At 45.0% G+C, this 23,171-nt stretch overlaps 1 protein-coding gene across 3 annotated transcripts in view; it reads right to left on the bottom strand.

Moving 5' to 3' along the window:
* The window catches only part of LOC108936283 (glutamate receptor ionotropic, kainate 4-like), a 205,382-nt gene that overhangs the window by 165,816 nt on the left and 16,395 nt on the right, over positions 1-23,171 (bottom strand). The gene's annotated exons all lie outside the window — the stretch shown is intronic.

The following is a 23,171-nucleotide window of genomic DNA, read 5'->3' as shown; positions in this document are numbered from 1 at the left end:
CCAGACCCCTTGTGGAAATTGAACTTTAAACTGAGACTGACCTGCACTCTGCCCCTCATTCTGAAAAAAAAAACAATCTTCTGAGGTGCTATAAATATAGCTATAGAGGTTTTGACAAAATGACATGGAGTCAGCAGTGAGAACTGATGCTCATCATGCAAAGCCCGGCTGAAATTATATCTGATGTAGCATCTCTCAGACATATTGGTACCAACAGATAACGCCTTTACATTCAGGAAGGGAGCAAGGAGAATGGTGAAAGCGTCAGATCGTGGTTTGGCGCTGGGCGGATTATCTGCCCTCATATTCATCATCCTATTCATTATCTGGGCTGTCTGACCCGAGGGAGGCAGAGCGAGCGAAGCCCGTCACAAGTGAGCGGAGAGAAGAAAAAGCCCATCTAACAATCTTTGAAATGTCAGAGACAATTAAGAGGCCCAGAGAGGTCAGCCTCATCAAGGGCTATTTAAAAAAAATAAAAAAAAAACTTTTACTTGCTGGCCAAAGTGGGTGCAGGATGCCCCCCTCACTTACCCACTCATGATTACCCCAACCAACAACATCCTCCACTGCCAACGAAAGGCCTGATGATTCAGCAGCGCAATGCGCAAAAAGCACCGTGCTTGAAACACAACGGTTACAACATTACCGCATTATGTACAAGATGTCAACACATCCCAAACATAGTATATTCAAGGTACGGTAAACACACTGGAAGTATAGCGGGAGAAGAGTTCAGCCACAGACTAGGTGCCTTTGCTCTGTCGAGCCACACAGCACGCATGGGCAAACGCTGTCAATCCGCTAGCTCGGCACCACCGCCCCCAGTCGAGAACATTCTGGTCCAGTTGGCGCAGATCAGTGCAGCTGCAGGTCACTAGTTGCTCTTCCGCAGACAGTTTCCACTGCACACACGTATGAGAGATCGGGAGCAGCTGTGCACTCCAAATAGGCTGCAATTGCAAAAAGCGTTACCAGGCGCCCTGGGTGTGTGAGCAATAACCCCGACCCAGAGCGCAGCCCTGGGGGGTCTTCCTACCTGCTTGGTTAGCGAACGAGAACAGCGAGCACGAAGCGCGAGCGCTGACAGCACACCGAGGAAGCGCCTTCGCGGAGGTGTTGGGGATGCCGCACACAGCCGGAGCCTCGGAGATAAGGCAGTCAAGCCGTCCATTGTGCAACCCACACAGGTGGTGCACCGCTGCAGTGTGGCATCCAGGTTAAAAAAACAAGGCACAAGCAAGCATGTCAATCGTGCGTTCCTGAATACGGTCCATATACATGAGTCGGTAAACCGGGATGTCTTTTCACGTCGTTTTAAATGGGAAAATAACGATGCGCTCCTGAACTTTGCGAACATGCTCAGACATTTCTACAAACACCCTCAAAACACTTAAAGTCTCCAGCAACTGTATAAAAAAAAAAAAAAAAAAAAAAACCCTTAGGATGAGAAGAAATAGTCAAGAACAGAATTAAGAAAAAAGTACATTTTACCAACAAAAGCAGAGCTTTGGATGCAGCCACGTGACCTTAGAGTACAGTCCTTTTGTCACCTTCCACCATATGAATGAGTATACATCACACCAGTATTTACATGTAGGGTTTTCTGTGATTAAACAAATTAGGAAAAATTAACATATAACAAACACGTACACGTTTACCAAGCAGTTACGAGATGAGCGGAGAAATGAGTCCGGAAGAGTTACGTTTTCAGACCCTTCTGAAATGTAGAGAGGTATGTGGGGGGAAAAAAATTTTTATTTTTTAAAATAGAGGAAAACATTTCTCAGAAGTGTAATAGAACAACTTTAAAAACAATGCAAAATTAAGAAGAGGTTATCATACATTGTTGAAAAGTCTGTGCCTGCCCGACTGGCTCAAGACTTCTACATCATCGGGGAAAAGCCTCCTTCAAACACGCAAAAGACGTCATACTACACATAGGTATAACTCTTTTAGGGCTGTTATACCGAAAGTCTAAACCGGGAGTCTGTATACCAGGGTATAGTTGTACGGTCCTTCATACTAGAATAAGGCTGCACAATAACTGCACCTCTTCCTGTTAAAAGTCCGTCTACAGAAAACTTTGTGGTTTAGGTCAGATCATTGACAAATTCAGCATTTATTTTATCTGGGGGGAAAAAAAATACAGAGTAGAAAAAAGGTATTTTGGAGCATCTTGGAAAAAGAAACCCTAAGGAGCCAGTCTGGTTTACATTTCAGGCAGAAAATTCAGAATCTGGGGTTTTTTTCCTTTTTTTTTAAAAAAAAAAAAAAAAAAAAAAAAAAAAAAATCACCAAAGACCCATTTTTTCAATGCGGTTCACTGTGCTATTTGCGGAAGAAATCTGGACTAGTACCTGTCACATTGATGACTAATTAAACAGTACTTCAGACCATAAAACAACTGAAGAACTGAACACAATTCAAATGCTGGACAACATATGACTTGGAAGTGTTATTCAATAAACCTTCAAAATGACAGAATGTCCAACCTGAACCGCACGTTTAAAACTAAGATGATGGAAAAAAGGGGCAGTCGCTCGGCACTTTGACTGAATATTAGTCCTGCTCGCTCCACGATAGAGCAGACAGGAATCACATCAAACTCCCATGTCAGTATCAGTGCAGTGGTCCACATGTTTCACTGGAAATGCAAACACCTGCATTGATGTAACGGTGGTTTTTATCTTGTAACCACCATCGGACCTGAATATAATTACAGTCTATCGACCCCCGGAGTTATGCGAGAATCCCGGCAATATCTCAAAGAAGCCTGATGATTGGCTTCCTAGCGCGTTCGACGAGATTAATGGTCACTTCCTCCTGAATCATGCATTACTTCCATCCGTCTGTTAGGATTTCATCTCCATTAGCCAGCCCGCTTGGAATTTCGTAATCTACAACTTCTTTATCGATATCGCCCAGCTACCAATTGGAGCAGGACTTTGGGCTCACAGTGTCACGGAGCTTGTTGCAAATACAATAATTGTTAAAATTAATTTAAAAAAAAAAAAGCACGTGCATCTGAAAGTATCCGTACATAAAGTAATTTATTTCCAGATTTGATCTCAGCGGTTCGGCAGCAGTGGGCCATCAAAAAATTTGCCAGTATGAATGAATCACTTTTAATGCAATATCCCAAACAATTGCTTCGTTTTGGTGTTTTACCAAAAAATAACATTTGCGAAATATATTAGTTTTTACTAACGTTAACATATCAGTAAAACAGCACAGCGTTGCAAACAGCACTACCGCTATCGTACCGTCATCCCAAAATGGCACTGTCCTAACTTCCTGCACCTAATTTGCATTTCAATTAGAAAGCCATTATTTGCAACCTGGTAACAGTAACTCTTGTAGTGAGTGGTGCACAATCAACCTTTTCATCACCTTTTCATCAACAAAAAGCTTTCTGAAAGAGCACTGTGGTTTAATCACACAGCCCTGCCTGTCCTTAGGCTGGATGATTTTCTTGGAACTCAATTACTGCTGTTTGCATTACAAACGATGTTCCTAATGCAATTATCAAACTCATAATGAGCTGGCCATAAAGGACTTGGAATGTGTAGAAGATTAAAATAACAACTAAAGCAGGAATAGCAATAACAGAGTATAACAATATAATAGCAGCCAGGTCCTCAAGAAGTTCCCAGATGTGTCCACGTGAAACAGAGAAGACGACAACAGTAGACGAAGGGAGCCAGGTGACAGGGACATAACCTGCAATGACATCACCAAGAAAAATCCAGACGTCATCAATAACCATTTGTAAAGTCAGGGGTCGACGCCATCTCCTGGCTTTAGCGAACACACTTTTACTCATTAGCGACAAATTCAGAACTGCTGGAATAACAACTTTTTTTTTAAATAAACGTGCGGGGACACTCATGGGTCAACAGGTGGACAACAGAGAGCAGTGATATTTGAAGGAAGGAATTAGTAGTTGAGACGTCATGCTACTCAACCCCTTGGAAAGATTGCATGAGCAATTAGTTAGCAGACAGATACGTGGCGAGATCTCAGTGCGAGATTGCTTAAAGGGCCTTAGCATAGACCTGCAAGCGTGGCAGGGATCTGCCCATCAACGTCACTCCCACTCCGCCCTTCGAGAAGTGCCAGACTTCTCCATCCGCCAGTCCCATAAATCCACATTAATGACTGAACAGCACAGGGTGGTTAAGTCAGGGACAAACATTTAGGCTTTGTGCCAGGGCTTGATAAATATCATCACACCGTGGTTGGGTGCAGCGTGAAACAGCTGCTACTTTGATGTTAAGATGTACAGATGAAACAGCAGGCAAGAAGGTTGATATAATTACCCTCATAATTACTTAATTTTTTAAATCATTTGCCCCTCTTTTTAATGTTATTATGCAGTTGGAAGCTACCACGCACAGGGAAAAACACTTATGGGTGGAAATGGCAAAAAACTGGCTTGCGGCCCCAATGAAGAGATCCTCTTTCCCACAGCACTGGGCGCCCCTCGCTCCTCGGATCAATTTGTCACGCAAGATGCCAGCACACGCATGGCCAACGACCGGCCACATCCGTGCAGTTCGGCCTTGTTTGGTCATCTCAGCAGGCTCTCGTATGTGGGGATGATGCTGTGCTCTTGGCCAGTATGACACGTGCTTCAGAGCTCATTCCCCATATCATCGCAGAGAAGTGGCGGAAAGAGCCATCACACCAGCGATGGGGGTCTTTGGACTGGGCAGCTGCAGCCAACAGATGGAAACAGTATGTTGTTAACAGTGTTAAATACATGCAAAATGAGAAACAAAGCAGTGCATCGTGGGTAATATCATGAGCCACCCTGTAGAGGATCTACGGCTACATCCCACACAAAACTTTTACTTTCTGCCAAAGAAAATACAAAAGGGGAACGAAGAACATTTTCAATTTCCGGGCACAGAAACAAGCAGCCCGCATTCCTTCTGAGCAAGGAACAGATAACGCTTTGCGCATCCATCTCCTCTCAACATCTCCGAGGTGTTGTGACGTCAAAAAATGACGAGTAAGTCGCTTTCCCAAAGACCACTCCTTGACCTCTTTAAGTCAAAACATGAAAGCCATCCCCCCAACTTCCTTTTCAGCTCCCCACCCCATACAGCCCTGGTGAGGATGGGAGTGCAACGAAGCGACCGCAATCAGGTCGACACCAAGGGATCGGTCTGAGTGGTACACACGGTGGAGGTGTGGAAGGTAGGGGAATGGGGGGCATTCTTGTGACGGACCGAGACGCGCTCAGAGACACATTAGCTGGAAGTAAAGAGGCTGGGTCATTTACACGCCTCGCGCAACCTCCTAAAATACATCATCAGCGCAGTCTTCACAATACCTAATGAATAAAGAACAGCTCCATTAATCCAACTGTGGGGGAGGGGGTAGAGGGCACTGTAATTTGCTCTTCCCTAAATTTGAAGGTCTCTCAGCAAGCATGCTGTTTCAGTGCTGCGATTTGAGCCACGTCCTTTCGCTCCTCTATTTATATAACACAATATAAATCATTCTCCAAAAGGAGGTACAAGATGCCACTAGATCAAGCGACTGTCACTACAGAAGACAGCACCATGGGGACACAGCTACCAATGCTGGTGCATCACAGCTGTTTTCTGGGCTGTGATTTTTGGATATGGGTTTAGATTTGCCTCTGTCTGTGGAGTTGGCACGTTCTCCCCATGTTCACATGGGTTTCTTCCCAAAGCCCAAAAACTTGTGCAGAAGACGACAATGGTAAACCATTTCCATACCTTCCGTTGCCCTGGAAACCACACAAGTAGGTGCCATGAGTCAACTTGCACTTGATGGCGCTGAGCCTTACTTTACCATGCCTTACCTACAAGACCTCAGCAAGCTACAGAAAAAGCATGTCTTCAAATCAATGCTGATCAGTTAGCCACCTCTATAAGAGCATATGATTATTAAGAAGTGGATAATATGAAAATCCATACTGCTGAGCTTTAATTAGAGGAGACTTTAACATTATTTCATCATGTTTATAAGTTGCAGGGTAATTCTTACTCCATTATTTTAGAAGCCAGTAAAAAAGGGCTGTGCAAGTAAAAAGTGACTAAAATGTCAGACTAAATGTATCCGAATGCTTTGTTCATTTCTGGCAAGGAGGGAATACCTAATTGATATGTTGTACAACAGGCCAACAGTCCTCTCTCATTATTTCCAAAAGAGGTTGTTTGACAAAGAATATGGAAATTGACGGGATTTCGGACATGGCCGGATCCCTGCCACACTGTGCCACCACTCACACAGGACGAGTGTCCTCCACTTACATTTATTCATTTAGCTGATGCTTTTCTCCAATGCAACTTACAATGTTCTTTACCTACACTTATTTACCCATTTATAGAGTTTTGAGCTAATGCTACTGGAGCAATTTAGGGCAAGTACCTAGATCAGGGGGGTAACTACAGTCGGAGACCAAATCTGCAACCTTTGGGTCCAAAGGCAGCAGTTCTAACTACTACGCTACCAGCTGTCCCTGTGACTTAGGTTCCCCAAAAACCAAACATTCAACGATCAAACCACATTCCCTAAACGATCATGAACCTCTATTCCAAAATTCTGGAAAGAGGAGGCTCGGTTTCAGCAGTTGACGCCCGGCTGGCAGCAGGGAATGGGATCATTGGGCTCTAAGTGACATCCTTGTAAGGGGCCAAGAAGAGACCAGGCGTGAAATCCGACAGTTCGTGATATCTAGTAATATCACCAAGGCTTTATTTGCCGTCTTTACAGCTGAGAAATTTCAGACATTAATGTCTAATACTAAAAGTAGACAGTATTTTAAGCAGCACATCCTTGGTTTCGGATCCCTGCCATACTAGGTCTCGGCTTCTTTTTTACCCTGTGTGTAGTGGCTCGGGGCCAGCTGAAAGGCTGGAGTGAGTGGAGATGGCCCTCGTGCCTGACTGCCACGCTCTCCTTTAAATAAATACACTGCCTTGCTGCCATATGTCCGTGGGTCAAAAACGTACCATTTACTTTATTGCTACAGTATACATCCACAGGCTGTGGACGAGCATCGCTGCCAACACAAACACTGCGTTTAAAGTTTATTCAAATATTTCATGGCACTTAAAGAGTGCAATGCACATTTTTGGTCTAATCTACTTTTTAAACCCTACCTTAAAAAAAAATGACAAGTTCTTGAATTCAGATATGAAAATGAAGGCAGATAGTAGTCTTGTGAAAAAGAAATGCAAATTATACACCATATATTCCTGTAAATGAGAGTCAGTCCTTTGAGGTATAAAAATTTACATCCATAGCGGAAATTATTCCACTCCCTTTCGAAACTGATCCCTCACCCTGTACATGTCGACATCTCGTTTATTTCTAAGATAAACAAAACCCGACCCACAGGGGTATCGTTGTTACCTCATGAAAGAGTCACCGATCTTGCCATCTTTCTCCTGCTGTGGGAACTCAAAAAAATATGTTTGTTTGAAGCGGCTTTGATCTCGGGGCAGCATGATGGAGCAGTGGGTAGCGCTGCTGCCTCATAGCACCTGGGCTTGTTGGGCGTGGGTTCGAATCCGGTTCAGCCTGCGTATAGTTTGCACGGGTTTCTCCAGACAGCGCCTAGGTGTGGGGCTCAGCTGTAGTGGTGACGATCAACTGCCTGCCGGTGTGTGTGGCTGCCCTGTGACCGACCGGCATCCTGTCCAGTACGAACTCCTCTGAGCCTAGGGTCCAGTGATTTCAGGATAGGCTCCGGTGCACCACGACCCTGACAAGAAAAAGTGGCATCCAAAAGTGAACAAATGACTTCTGGTCTCGGAGACCGAAGGCGTTTTGATGATAGGGTTACGAGACGCACGGGGGACGCTGGGGAAAAGGCCGCCGCCCTCGGACGGACGGAGGGATCCCGTTGCAGACTCGACAGGACAGCTCTCTTCTCGTGAGCACGGGAAAACTCCCGCTTAAGACTCAGAGGATAAGTGCTTCTCTGCCAGAAAACAGAAGCACAGGCACCATGCGAGCGAGTCGCGAGGCCCTGGAGTAGAAGGCTGTGGAGACTCTATACAAACAGTCGAATAACACTATACATCTCGGTAAATATCGAGCGTTTCCACTCATCATTGTGTCACCATGGAGATGTGATTGACAAAGCATCCACTTCAACACAATTTTGATCTCGTTTCCTGCCTGTGGAAATTAAAAACATGACACTGAAAAAAAGAAGTTTCTCATTTTAAACATTCGCTTCCATAACTTCCGTAAACATCCGGAATGTTTGCCCCGAGGCAGAATCTGGCTAAAAATGCCCTTCGTCATGAATGGTTACAAACTGCAGTTACAGCTGCAACGCAGCAGGTGCAAACAACAGTTTGGGGCCATGTGCAATACAAGAACATCAACACGAAACACAGGTAGGTGAAGAGTGCTGCACCGCTGGCAGATCAGATCGTCTGAAGAGCCTTACGAGGATTCACTATAAATTATTAGAGCGCATTCGCTGCTGCTGGGGCTTTCGGTGTCCCTAGGCAACAATCAGCTCTGGAAGTCCATCTCTACATTACATATAAAGATACACATAAATATGACCAAAAAAATCTTTCATAGATACACAGATCATGAAGTAAACCAATTAATTAATTATGACAAATATGCGAATATTATAGCACACAACACCAATTTATACTTAAATGAAAAGTGAGTAAAAACTAAACTTATGTTCATGACTGAAGTTTGTTTAGGGAACAAAAAGTATACTATTTACTGCGCATTCCAACGGTTCGCTTCATAAACAATGTCACCAATAAAACAGCAACATTTCAAAAACATTTGACATTTTTATATTATAAAAGAAATCAGGTCTTCAATTTTCTAATGAAACAGTTTATTATTAAGCAAGGATTTTTTCTCCCCCCAGGATTACAATTTATTTTTCGATTTTAGTAGGAAAATTTGGCACCCATATGGTTGTCTGTCTTTGCCTAATTATGTAATTGTTGCATTATTCGGACGCTCGGGGCAACTTCAGGGTGACACGGTACGACTGGATCGCTTCATCAAAACATACAGAGCTATAAAGCCCAATGTAATTGGCTTTTGTAAAAGTGACTGTGAAGCAGTTCAATTATGTAATTGAATGTAAATTACGACTCGGTGTTTCATCATTTGTGTGACCTTTCCCGCTGCTTTACGCAAAATGATCAGAAGAAAGAACTCATCGAAAAGTTTTTACTTTATCTGATGCAAAAAATGTCATCCTGGAAATGGATGAAATGTTAAACTGAAAATATACAGTATATCTAGGCATCGAGGAATGACACAGAATGCTGAAAGCTTGATTCACACCCCAAATAGCCTATCGCTTTCCATCAGAGTTAGACAGACAGCAGCGAGGGAAGTGGGGGCTTTCGGACCAAGAGACGCACCCCCCGCTCTTCTGAGTGATAAAAGTAAATTAAGTCTTTCATCAAGTTTTGCTTTCGCTCGCAAATAGCAGATGGACACGTACACGGCCACGCGTGTCGCCTGAGCAGGTGGCACCAGCTCAGCTCCGCGAGGCAAATGCGCACCGAGTTGGCATCCAGAACACCCCCTTTGCGCCTTTCGCGTCCACCAAACGTCTAATCTCTTGCTCCAGCCCCGAGATGTGTTTAATTTCCGTCTACGCTCCACGGAAGACAAAACTGTTACGAGGACATCACGGCTCTCCGCAAAGTCAGGAAACGGACACGCTATCTCCGCACGCCAGTCAAGCTACCGCCACCCGTCATATCCTCTTCACACACTGCTGGAGGCTCCTCCTTGCTGTGGGGAGACAACATCTCCTGCTGCTTCTCAAATGTGGGCAGCATGAAAGGCTGACAAATTGACTTCAGAGCGAAAATATTAAGAATTAGACCATTTGGTGCAGGAGACACAGGGAGGCAGATTGCCGGAGTCCGCATTGTCGTTACTCTGGGCTGCACTTCGGGGCGCCATCTTCTCTGACCGCTCTGCGTCTCTCCTCCAGACTGTCTCCGCCGTCGGCAACAGATGGGAGGGCGAGGAAGTTCAAACCGAGTTTAACGACGAGAAGCAAAACAAATTATGGCAATCACAGCGTTCACACAACGCACGAATTCAAACGCACACGCGCTCTCACACGCCCCAATTGTTTTGCCCTGGCAGCAACCCAGACGTTTCTCAGACTTAACAGGGTTGGACTGTAGCTGTCAAGATCATATATGAGCGCTGCTGAAATTTATAGAAAGGAGGGAAGGTTTTTAATTCGGAATATGAAGAAAGTGTTCTGTTTGGTTACTTCTTGGTTGTTTGGTTTCTTCTACCAAACAACATGGTATCCGCATTTGAGAAAAAGGACTCGTCATTCACGCAACCTACTAAGCCTCCGTCAATTTAACATAAAGAAATCCCAGAGCCAACTGTTCACTCAGAAAAGATGAGTCAGAGAGTCCTGTAAGGAATAATCTATCCATAGTGTACAACCCTTGTTTCTACTTGAACTCTAGAGCTGCAAGGCTACATTGAGGGTTGCTGCATTCATTGCATCCAAACCTTGTTCCAAATCCAAATTTTGTAATTCTAAACCTCGTTGAGAATAGCGGAATCCCAAAAACAGTCAAAATCCCACAAAGACTGTGCCCGGTTGGTGCAATGTAATCCCTCTTCCATAAAGACACGCTAGGAAATACTGCAACAGGGAATTTTGAAAGCAAATTTCAATAACTTCGTACTTGATATTAACAGCACCATGAATAGGATCAATTAGTAACTAAAAAAAAAAAAGCATTGAAAAACTAAAGGGAAAATGCCACAGAAATTGAGAAATAGTGCACAAACTCCCATGGTAAAGCAGCACAAATGACCTTTACAAATTGTTCAATTTTACGGTAATCGCAGTACACAAAATGGGCCTCCCACAGACCCGAGTCAGAGCCATCTGTGGATGCATTAATGCACACATTAGGTAAAACCATTGTATGTCATCAGACAGAGTGCAGTATCGCCAGAGGCATTTGTGAGTTGAAGAGGATAAACAACTTCTGAAGAACACAACAAAGTCACCTGGCGTCCAAAGTCACTGAAGACGACACACTTCACAATAATGTTAATGGGAGAATCAATGCTGTACCTGCGCTTCCCCGTAACAAAAAACAACCTAAGAATAAAACAAAACATCAGCTTTTAATGATCCAAGGATGAGCCATCTGTCACTGTCACCATAATTAATCTGCTGCTATTTAGTGGATAATGACACCGTTGAAATTTTTGGCATTTGGAAAAAAAAAAAAAAACCTGGTGGTGATTTTCCAGCCCGTTGCATACAAAGAAAGTGATGAAGAACCCTGATGCGATTAGATGGTTCTCATGTATTTTTATTGTTTTACTCCATTTGATTTTAACGAGTCACATCCCAGCCGGGAACACGAATGTCACTTTGAACACATGACCATCTAAGCATCACCCTCAACACAGATCTTCTCCTGGAGCTGAAAGGCAGCAGTTGCCTCACGTGTGTCACAATTGGTTGATCGTTTGGTGCTCAGCATGTTTACCGTATTGCTCATACTAGAGGCGTCACACTGCTCAGCCGCTACACTGAACGGATGTGACATCCACAGAAGGTCTTTTCTTCTCCCAATTGTAACTGAAGATGAAATGCTAATGTGGAAGGTCTATCTGCTTGGGGATGCAAATAGCGGTGCCACATGCAATACTGCACACAAAAGGTGCTTGCTTATGCATTTTGACTACCGGCGACTCAGAGCACATTTCCCCTACACCATAATGATACATTCAAGTACTATGATGCTCTATGCATGTTTAGTAGAAAAAAAAAAAAAAACTTTTGATGGCAAACAAAAATGGTTACACCACCCCAGTACAGCAGCAATAGCAGGTAGCATAGTGGTTAAGGACACCTGAAGGTGGCCCGTACCAGGGGACTCCCGAATATAAGCACCTTAATAAAGGAGACTAATTTCAACTGAACCAGTAAAATATTCAGGTGCATACCTTGGCAAAAGCTGGTCCCTTTGCAGAAAAAGTGGCTGAGAGCGAAAATAATAACAGAAAAAAAAAGAACCTAATCTTCATCTCCCAGGAGACTCTACAGAAAACTTGGTGGTTATCATCCACAGCCCTCGAAGAGAAGGAACTCGTAGGCAGACAGGCTGTCTGAAGAAGGCAGACAGAGAGCTGTAGATGCTGTGTTGGCACTGCCTTCTGCCCTTTGCCATTTAGTTGTCAAGTTCATTCACGGTCTGCAAGGAATTGAGCCCATTCCTTTGACAGGTCCCATGGAGCTCCTCGCTGCAGAGTCAGGCAGAACATCAAAGCCCTTCAGAGCCATTGGCTGTAGAGACCAACAAATCGTACACAACTCAAAACTGAACCAGTTAAGGACTTTCAAGCCCATGATGCGGGTGGCGATTTCATGGTCGGGGGTGGGGGTCTTGTTTGAAGGCCAAGGTGGGTGGCCATTTCACAGATTTGGTCAGGCTTCTTGTCTAGCATCTTTTTCTTTGCACAACAAAGTGTGTTGAGCTCAATTAGGTCAGATTAACAGTAAATACTCACGAAATTAAGGGCAGATTTGTATATCTCACGCTATCCACCGGAGAGCTATTGCTCTAGATATTGTGCAGAGCTGGTACACAGATGTTACAAGATCATTTTACCACTCAAGCAATGGGGTATTGTGGTACATGTAGTAAAGTAGAGGGCTGTCAATGTTCTGGCACAGACTTGGTATTCTAGAAGGCTAAAGAGAACCTGGCAGATCAGTAAAGCACAGCCAGGGCTTCAATGTTGCTCAGCAGGGCATGTAATAGATCCAATACTGACTCTTAACCACAATCAGTTTGCAAAAGTGATAGATGGCTGATGACACGGACTGAGGCTTTGCTGTATATTTTGTTTGCGTAATGGACTCAAAGCCGTACATCACGGCACTTATGGCAGCTTGCTTGCGTCTCTGTCCATTTATCCGCATGCTACTTTGTTTAGCGGGAGACGATCCAAGAGAAGCACGCTAAAGGTCAGGGATACAGCATCACATGCAGAGGACTCAACACGCGGGTGTCGACTCAGTCGGCTCCGCGCTTTTAAAAACTTATAGGATGGAAAAAAATAACCAGGAATCCTTGGAGTCCATCGGTGTGAAAGGAATAGAATAGCGCATGCGGTTGTTTCCCATTCAGTCTGTGGATGACAGCACTGGGCATGCCCACACAAACAAGTGTGTGAGAACAAAAACATGGCAGGGAGAGCGAAGCTTTCTCACTGCCGTTTAACTCTAAATCTGATCTCCTGTAGTGATGTTTGGAAGGAAAAAAATGAAGCTTAAACTTCTGTATTCATGGGTTCCCAGCTGACACAGAGCTCCCTTTTGGATGCTGGTGGTTAACTGGTAGAGAAACATAAATAAATGGCCCCGATCCTCATTTACAATGTGGCACCGGCTTGCACAGTAGAAACAAGCATGGGTTTCGACCGGTTCTAACCTCTACAACTAGCTTTACCCATCACAGTTCACCAGTGGACCACTGCCGTTCCACTGCCTTTAAACTGATTTGCACTACCTGGCTGTCCAGACCCTGTGAGGGAAGTTCTCTGAATGTCCACCAGCACCTTCTTTTAGTGAATGTAATAAATTCCGTGCACCACTGCTGATTGACGCTTGCCACTCACAGTCATTAGGAAGCGGCAGAATGCCACAGCTTCACAGGGGACGGAGAAAAAAAAAAAAAAAATAAATCCCCTCTTACAGCATATCTCATTACCACGGCGAGGCGGGAAGCCACACGCTTTCGGCCTCCCATTCTTCCACGGAAAGATCAATTTGGAAAATGAGCTCTCGTACCATTCCGGTTGTGGTACAATAACACACCTGTTGGAGAATTCCAAAGCAATCAATAAAAACTAATCCATAGTAATATTTGCTCTCAATTCAGACATACAACATCATATTCCTCACTCTTGCTACAGGACACAAATCTATAATGGGCTGCGTTCTACAGCAGCGCAAAGTAGGAGGGAGGAGATTCAATCAGCACGTGACATGGAAGGATGAAGCAGAGATTTTTAAAAATCCATGAAATGACACAGCAAATGTGTTCTTTCCCCGTAACCGTATTTCGCCAGAGAGGTAAACTCTCAAAGCAACCGCTCACTTCAGACAGACAACATGGAGCCACTTTGCAGGGTAAGCAGATGGCAGGGAAATAACACGTGTTTGTTAAAGGCTTTACAAACGTGTTGAGTCATTGAAGTGACTACACCAAGGAGCAACACGTAAGACGGAGCTCCGGCATCAACAACGGTGCGGGAACAAATCTGGGGGCTACTGGAAATCGGTCTCGAGAACTCCTCCGCTACGCCGAAAAAGCCGCAAAATGGCATGCGTTCATGTTGAATAATGCACTGAGTCACAGTGCAAAAATCGTTGCTTCGCCCTGTGACTCACCTGTGACTCATCCTGGAGAATCTTAATATTGATCGGTCTTCTCGTTTTTAACGATATCCGAGACCAAACCGGGCAGCGCAAACGAAGAGGCCAAAAAAAACGTGTTTTTGAGCATTCTGAGCGTGCTCACAGAGAAGCATCATTCAGAGGTAATGCATCCCCTACAAGCTCCATCTTTTCCAATCGATGCAGCGGTGCATTATGGTTAAACCGAGGCACTCATCATGTGTAGATTGCCGGCGAGGCGCCAAAAGGAAAGCTGCTGTTTTACGCTAAGTGCCCTAGCCAAATATCTGGTTGCTTGATAAGATTTGTTGGTAAAACTAAAAAAAGGAACAAATCTTTTGCTACAAGTACAATGCAGTTAGATGCAACCTTATTAAACAATACTATAAGGTGAGCAAATTTCATAATTCTTCTTACCCTAACATGGGATAAGCAAAGCGGTTCCATCTTCGGCTAGTTTTGTACAAGAGCAGCCATGTTCTGCTTTAAGTCCTTTTAGAAACACATTTACACCATCTATCAAACAAAAACGCTATTCGGCTCCTGAGAGTCTCTCAGTTCTTAGCATTTCCGTGTGCAAAGAAAAGAACGACAACACAACACCGGAGCTATATTAGGACAGACGTGATCGTACACGCTGCAGGCGGATGCACCGGTAGCGGGGTGCGGTTGCCGCACCCAGGTGGCCTGGGGGGTGTCGGCGTGATGAACAGTAGAACACACTTCACGCTCTGGCAGGGAAGAGCCCCTTTCATTCTTAACAACTTCAGTCTCTGTTAAACTTTCATCTGCAAACAAACATCGTCAACCCGCCGCTAAGCGCGAATATTCTACGCGATACGGAGCCGCGGTCGCCGCCACGCCCCGTATCTGCCGAAGAGCTCACCGACTCCTGGGCGGCGCTACGTTGCAATCACGGTCCAGAGCTCGGCGTGCTTAACGCTCCCAACGTGAAACCCCCGCCTCCGTATCTGCCCGACACACACGCCGGCCTCCATTAATCCATGGTGTTGGGCTACAAACACTGAGGACACACAGATCCACTTTGTGTTTATCAGTGCTCAGAGACCGTCTGACCAGGAGCTCCAGAACAAGTCATTACGGTACAGTTTTTTGGGTAAAAGCATGCCGGTGGCCCGGGCTCAGGCAACCTTCCCTCAATATGAGCTCAGCCAGACAAAAACTACGGCACAGCAACAGGGCGGCGCTCCAAAGAAGTCTCGCCACCCCACCAAACAAACTGACTATTTTCAGGGGCCATTTGGACCAGGCAGTTAAAAGCAGGACGAGGAGGTGCTGATCTAGAGTGGCGACAGAAGTGGTTAGGGCCATGGCCTTCCAACATGAAGGCTGTTGGTTTGAATCCCAGTCCTGCTGCAGTACCCTTGAGAAAGGTTCATCTTCTCAACTGAAACAGTAAAAATACAATTATCTATAAATGTGAAATAAAAGATGCTTATTATACGAGCACTGCAAGCTGCATTAGCTAAATAAAGAACAATAACCATACCCAGAAATATGTTTTTCGGAAAAACACTATGCAGCTGGCACCACCCTCGTACTCCCCTTAGGACCATGTTCATTGCCTCAGGTATGATTAAAAACACTGGACTTGTACCATTTCTTAATTTCCTTTTGAATTTTTCCTGACATCACAGAGAAACGGTCACTGTTGACACATCCACTTGTGAATAATAGATTCCAGCTAATGGCAAAATCCATTTTCATTTCACCCTGCTGGGATCAGAGCTGGATTCCACAATGTGATGGGGAGAAATATTGAATACTGCTCTTGGAAGATTATACGGGACACTGTGGTAGTGCTGTACAAATACAGTAATTTTGTAGGAATAAATTGCTGTAATCAACACCGGTAGTTCTCTTAGATGGCAAAGACAGACAAATACAAATGAATTGGCCTTTTCAAAGTGTGGAATGAATGTCTCCACTAAAGCATCAGATGGTGTTTGACACACATCCCATCCTTACCACTTTCCTTGTTGCACTAACATCTGTTTGAACTTCACTGATTAAAATATTGAAAAGTGTGCTTCCACAGAAATGATTACAAGTTTCCTAAATGAAAGCAAAGTCTGACACAAAGCAAGGACAAGAAAGGGAGTGATGGAACTGTCAAGGTAATATGGGAGTACACTCAGCATACGATAATGAATGGAGCCATTTTTGAGCAGTACATCATTCAGAATTTCTATTGCTTTTTACTTCTTCATGATTGTGGAGGTCAAAAGTCAGGCCATAACTAATAAGCAGAAACTATATGCTCATCTGGTCATTCTGTCAAAGGAGAATCAACATGGCAACATGATGCCCATCTTGCAGGTGGACCATCTGTTCTACGCCTTTGATTAAGAATCACTATCTCAAGAAACTACAAGAAAGCGGCTCTGCACCACTCTCCTCCTCAGGTTTATGTCCCGTGTTTTTTTTTTTTTTTTTTTTTTTTTATGTGCTTTTAATTTCCAGTAATTTCCAAGCACTCCAATGGACTGGCAGCCCATTCAGAGTGGTTTCAGCCTCCAACATAGTCTCTGGACCGCCATGATCCTCCAGTGGAAGAGCGGTTATCGTGAAGGGATGGACGGATGGATGGACTGTAGATCTAAATGCCATAGAGAACCTATACAAGGAAGTGTTTAGCATGGCACCATGTGGGGTATATTATTTTTCCAATAGGTCATTAATTCTGCACATTTCAGCAATTTGCAGATTTTTGCATAGCACAGTTGCATCTTAAGCAGCTCAACATGCAATCTCAACGTTATGAAGGCAACACCCCATTTTTTGTAGGGAATAATTTGTTACAAAAAAAAAAAAAAAAAAAAAAAAAGAATTTCAAGCCATAAATAACGCTTCCCAATGCACAGAACTCCAAGTGAACCAGTGGGGGTATATCAGTCCTCTTCTAGAAGACTCCAAACCACAAACCTCAATCTTGACGCATCGCTTTCGCTTCCTGCTGATTATCTCATATACTCTGTATACTGCGGTTTTATTTTACTTTTAAGTTACTTTTTTTTATTAGGAATTACAATTTTTTTTCATAACCACCTACTATTACTATTTTATGTAAAATTCAAGTCTGTAGTGCTACATTCCAGAAGATTTGTCTAGTAAATTGGTTATATGTGACTTTTTCCCCCAAAAACCTTCAATCCCTGCATAAGCTGCGACTCCACTAACTACGTTGACCCCAAAGACAGACACAAGATATTTGCATACCAGTGTATTGTGTGCCTGAAATGAAAACAGAGGCTAATGGCAATGGCAGAGTTGCCACTGAGTACAGTGAAGAAATAATTAAAGCTGTCTAGATGGCAAGGGTGGCCCTTGTGGCCATCCCGCAGAGGGGTCCGGTCCAGGCCCATCGGCCAAAAGCTCGTAAAGTGATGGAGACGCAGCTCGTTAAAGCAGCCGTCTCCACTGGAGCAGAAACCCCTGATCAAAGGGGATCTATGCAGAGGCGAAAAACCAACTTCATTAAAGGCGCCCCCCCAAAGTCCCATGGGGGCAGGAACTCAAATAAAAAGGCTGCTGAGGCGATGGGAGAAGGTCGGACTGTATAAACAGCGGAGCAGCATTTACTGGTGATGATGGTGGCCCCAATTAAAGAGCCGTGTCTGGCGGCACTCCGCCCGGGCTCCCCTCCCCCGCTGGGTGCCAGCAGCGCTCGCAGGTCGCTAGGTGCTGCCGCAGTCTATACGGACCAGTATCTCCCAGAGATGTTTCAGTTCCAGCGCAACAACAGAGTCTTGCTGTAGTGCAGAACCGGGGGTGGAACTGGACCTTAGGAGCACAACTATGCCCGATCACATACTGAGAGGAGATGTACTGCTGTGTATACTTAAAATACAAGTATCAAGCTTTGTAAGCAGGCAAATATGCAGAGTTCCACAAGCATAGCACACCATGAAAAGAACGGAAAGGTCTTGGCAAACACGGAATGGTTGAGGGCATCACAGCAAGCATGGAGTGGGATAACGTGCATGCCGAACGTAGAAAAATTTGAGTTTTTTTCTGGAGACGAAACTCCAGAAGGATATTTAATTGTTCACCCTTAGTACAAAAATCCATATTTCTGATTTTAGCATTGTGTGGCCAAGGAAAACTTGTGCTACATCTGAGTATTTCAATTAAAATAGTTCCTAATGTCAAATATGGAATATTGGTTTTTTTTCCCCCTTCTGGGGAACAGTAACTTAAAATGGGCCACAATTACCACTTGTGTGTTTTTGTGTGTGTCTTGGGCATCTATCTTTATGTAATGTGTACTGCTTTAAACGGTGATGCCCGACGTATTGACTGCACTTCCAAAAATCATGTCCGCATCTGCATTTTTAAATCTGCTGGTTAAATCTAGATTTGTTTTCTTTGAGGGGAAAGTTTCCAGCATTTAAAAAAAGCTAAATGAATAAAACAAATGAATAAATGTTTAAGACATATACATACATACATACATACATACATACATACATACACACACACACGTCTACAACCGCTTGTCTCAAGCAGGGTTGCGGCGAGCCGGGTCCCAACCCAGCAACACAGGGTGTGGGGCTGGAGGGACAGGACGCCAGTCCACTGCAAGGAACCCCAAACAGGACTCGAACCCTATACCCACCACAGACCAGGCTCCAGTCAAACCTGCTGCGCTACTACGCCCCACCCCCCATTAATAAATAAAAGCAAGGAAGGAGTAGCTATACATATGTATATATGTGTATACACACACACACACACACACACACACACACACACACACACACCCTTCTTTCCTTGCTTTCACTCTTTGTCACACATATCACTGAATCTACCCCAGTACTTCCTGGGTGCTTTGTGCTCTGTGTTCTGAAAAGGACTAAATCATGAGATTCTACCTGAGGGATTAACCAGGCTCCACACTGCTTCCCCCAGGAAGTTGTCATTGTCACCTCCCCCACACCCAGTGCGCGTTTGCATCAGGGAAGGCCACAGGCAAACGCAGATTACGGCGCGAAGGAACTGAGCCGGCACTCGCGGTTCCCCATGTAATTCAGCGCTGCGCTCGCGTGCCTGTTTACGTGAAGGAGCTGGGAGCACATCCAGCGGCAGGCAGGCTCCAGGAATAAAAGCATAACCAGTGTTTCCAAATTCCAAAGGCAGGGTCCACTTCTTTCTTTATTTAGCTGAATAGCGGGCACATTTACCCAGAGCAACTGACACAGTTCACAGCTTGATCCTTAAAGCGCACGTAGAGCCGCGCATCTTCACGGAGGAAACTCGGATTAGACGCAACGGCCGTACCCCTCGTCGGACGCGAATCGACGACGGTTCGGTCCCGCGTCGGTTTGCGTAAGCTCTGAGAAACAGCGGAATCCGGCTGTTGAGAAGTTCACTGCTCCCACATGTGAGATCCTAAAGAGGTCACCGTCACCACAGGTGGCAGAAGAATAAATAGTGGCGCAGGCCAAACTGTCACGGCCGCCTGCAATCGGAATGCGCAAAAATTAAGACTGATTTGAATTAACGTGGATTTATTGCTCCTAGCCAGAAAAGGAAGCGGCAAAACCGAAACCCTTTCGGAGCCCGCGTCAACCCGAGACCCGCCGGATGACACATTTTTGCACTTGCCATAATCAGGATGGAGGCACTATTTAGCAGAAGGCGACAAGTACTATTTAACTGCTCTAAAGATTAATTCAAGTAGAAGTTAACAGGGTTAAAGTTAAAGCACAGTTGACATCTATTAAGAGAGTATGAGGTTCAAATTCTGACAGTAATGCTAGGGGGAAAAAAAAAAAAAACTTGAATTCTTCTGCTTTTTCAAAAGGTATCACAATCGTTTGCTGCTGCTGTTCTCACTATTATAAACAGCCAGTGTCCACGGCGACGCCTCTCTTATACTCCGTTTAAAAAGGGTCACGAGTTACATGCGATGAAAAGCCGGCAGGTTACGCTGCTCCCTGGATCGGGTCTAAATCATCTGACAGGGTCTGAAATTAAGCCTCGACCCAAAGGCTAGGAGGCTTGAAAAGCAATTACATTTAACTTCGTAATTAAACGGCGGAACTTTCACGCACAACCTAACGCAAAAAACACGGCAAACCGTAACGTCGCCACCGTCGAGTACGTTCCTCTCTGTTGATCACGCTGCCAGCGGCGGTCGGGACGGGTACCGTACGCAGACGAGGACAAGAGAGAGCAGCGTTTCCGGCATGGCTCCTGTCACTTGGCACGAAACAGACTCTGTATACCAATGGCACAGCTCTGCCAAATGAGACCATTGCATGGCATGCAAATTATCGCTGACCATACCTGAGCGGTATGAAAAGGATCCCGCTTGTCCATAATCCATGAGAACTAATGCCCGATTAGTCACGGGAAACAAAAACTTGATCTAAACGTTAATTAAATTTAGCCGCGGCGCTGCTTGGCTTTCGTTCCCAACGCCGCCATCCTCCACGTGTCTGCGGCGCGACTGTCTTTTAATCCTCAAAGCACCGCACCTGCCAGCTCCTCCAAAATGCCCGAAATGATTATTTTTGAGATTTCTGGCATCCTCCAAACATGAGATTCATAAGAGCGTCTACACACTGCATCCAGACCAAGCTGGGAGGCTGAGTCAAGACCAGCCCACAGATCCTGGCAGGTTTCTCTCTCTCATGCAGTCCTGGGTACTACGACAGAAGTCCAAATTAAAACCACCGCGATCTCTACAAACAGAAATACGGAGATAATGCGGACTCTGCTTTGACAAAGGTGTGTTGAACTGGCGCGTCCGAGAAGGAGGAGCAAAAACTGAAGACGGTTAGATCAGGTCAACGTGAAATCAGGCTGACGTGAACCTGGCTGGGCATCGACACTCCAGCACGTCACAAAACCTGCCTTCAACTCCAGTCCGACGACGCAGTTCACCGAGTAGCTCCCTCCGCTTTACTTCTACGTACCTCTATGGTTCGACAAGAAAGCTGAGCCTTTTATGATCTGCAATCCCCTCCAAATCCTTGATGGCATTTATTCAAAAGAAAAATAAACATTAAAAAACACAGATGTCAAAAAGGGCCCATTCTTATGTTAATATACTTATATTAGCAGCTAAAGATGGAGCCAGGGGATTTGCTATAGATTACTAGAGAATGGGATGAGGTTAATAAAGAGAAGCAGACCATAATCTGGGGTAATTCTGTGGTTAGACAGCAAAGAGGCACTGGATAACCCAAAAGGAAGAGGAAAGCAGGGCAGCATGAACTCGTGAGGTCCATCAGATTAGGGAAACGGGTTGATGTCAACAAGCGGCTTCCGGGCTCCGTTACAGTTTCCTCGTCTACGTTTGCTATAAAAAATTGTGCTTCTCGCACCTCTGGAAGATGAACCGTACGCTGCAGCAGCCAACCGGTGAAAGATTACGACGGAAGCCGAGCTGACGAAACGGGCATCGGTCCCTCCAGCTGCGGAAAACCGTCCTTTCTGTCATCACGAACATCTCGCTACGTACCGTTACAGAAAAACACGGTACCGTATACACGAACAAACTGGAGCGCTGCTTACTATCACGCAAAAACAAATTGCCGCTATAGATTCTTGGTTATAGCGAAGCTGCGATAAGAAGTCAGCTTGCATTTCGTAATGGCCAATTACACCTACATTAGCATAACATCCGCCTTAGAGAGCAGCAGCGGTGCGGCTCCACGCTAACCGCGAGAGTTTGCTGACATCACTAAGAAGGCGTACATCGCAATCAATTAACGTGTACATGCTCCGTGACATTTTGCCCGTCTGTGTCACCCAGTTCTCAGTCAGGTTCACAGCTCGAGAAATAAATCGAGTTCCTGTTACCGCAGGGCTGTTTTTCTGAGAGGTGGTGCCTAGATACAGAACAAGCAGGATTATGGGTAGAGGTCAGTGGGCTCCCAGTGTAAAGTCCGGTCCCTCAAGGTTCACCCCCCTCCCCCAACCCCACATTATATCGAGAGATAGTGAATGTCATCCGGGGTAAACAAGGGACTAATATTTATGGCTTCCGATGAATGACAGAGCAGTGCTGAAAGGACATCTAATTACATTTATGAGCTTATCTGGAAGGCCAGCGATGAATTCTAAACATGCTGTGTCAAGCAATTGAAATTCAGATGGTTTTCCGGAAAAGTTTTAGCCAAGAGAGTGAGAGATAGGGGTAGAGGGGCAGGGAACAAAGTTAATAATAAAGGTAATAATAGGGTAAGGGAGAGCAGCGAAGGCGGTAGGCAGAATGAGGAAGGAGAGGTAGGAGAAAGCGAAAAGATGGGTGCAAATAGTATCATTTCACAAAGTATAGGTCTCAGATGTGCTAGACAGCAGCTGATAGGCCAGTCTCACTCACACACACATGCCCAAGCACATACATTTACAAGCACTCCATGCACACACACCCTGGAGACACACTACGCTTCACCAGCTGCAGCTTCATCAGTGCCAACACCACCACTGGCAGCTTCACCGACGCAGGTTTCATCTTCCCTCTTTGAAATGAGAGAGACTCATCACTCGAATGAGCTCCATTGCCTCTGAAAAACAACTGACTGACAGATGCAAGTTCTACCATTTCTTGGCGAGGTTAGTGGTCTCGATACACCGCTAAAAATAACACCGATTGGACGGATCCCTGCAGAAAGCCAGTAGCACGGTACATACTTGCACAGGGGTACAGCAAGGAATGCAGATGATATCGAGTCAAGGAGGAGGAACC

This window comes from Scleropages formosus, chromosome 4, assembly GCF_900964775.1.
Source record: "Scleropages formosus chromosome 4, fSclFor1.1, whole genome shotgun sequence".
NCBI lineage: Eukaryota > Metazoa > Chordata > Actinopteri > Osteoglossiformes > Osteoglossidae > Scleropages > Scleropages formosus.
The sequence above is the reverse complement of the archived record's forward strand: the minus strand, read 5'-3'. Positions and strand labels throughout refer to the sequence as shown.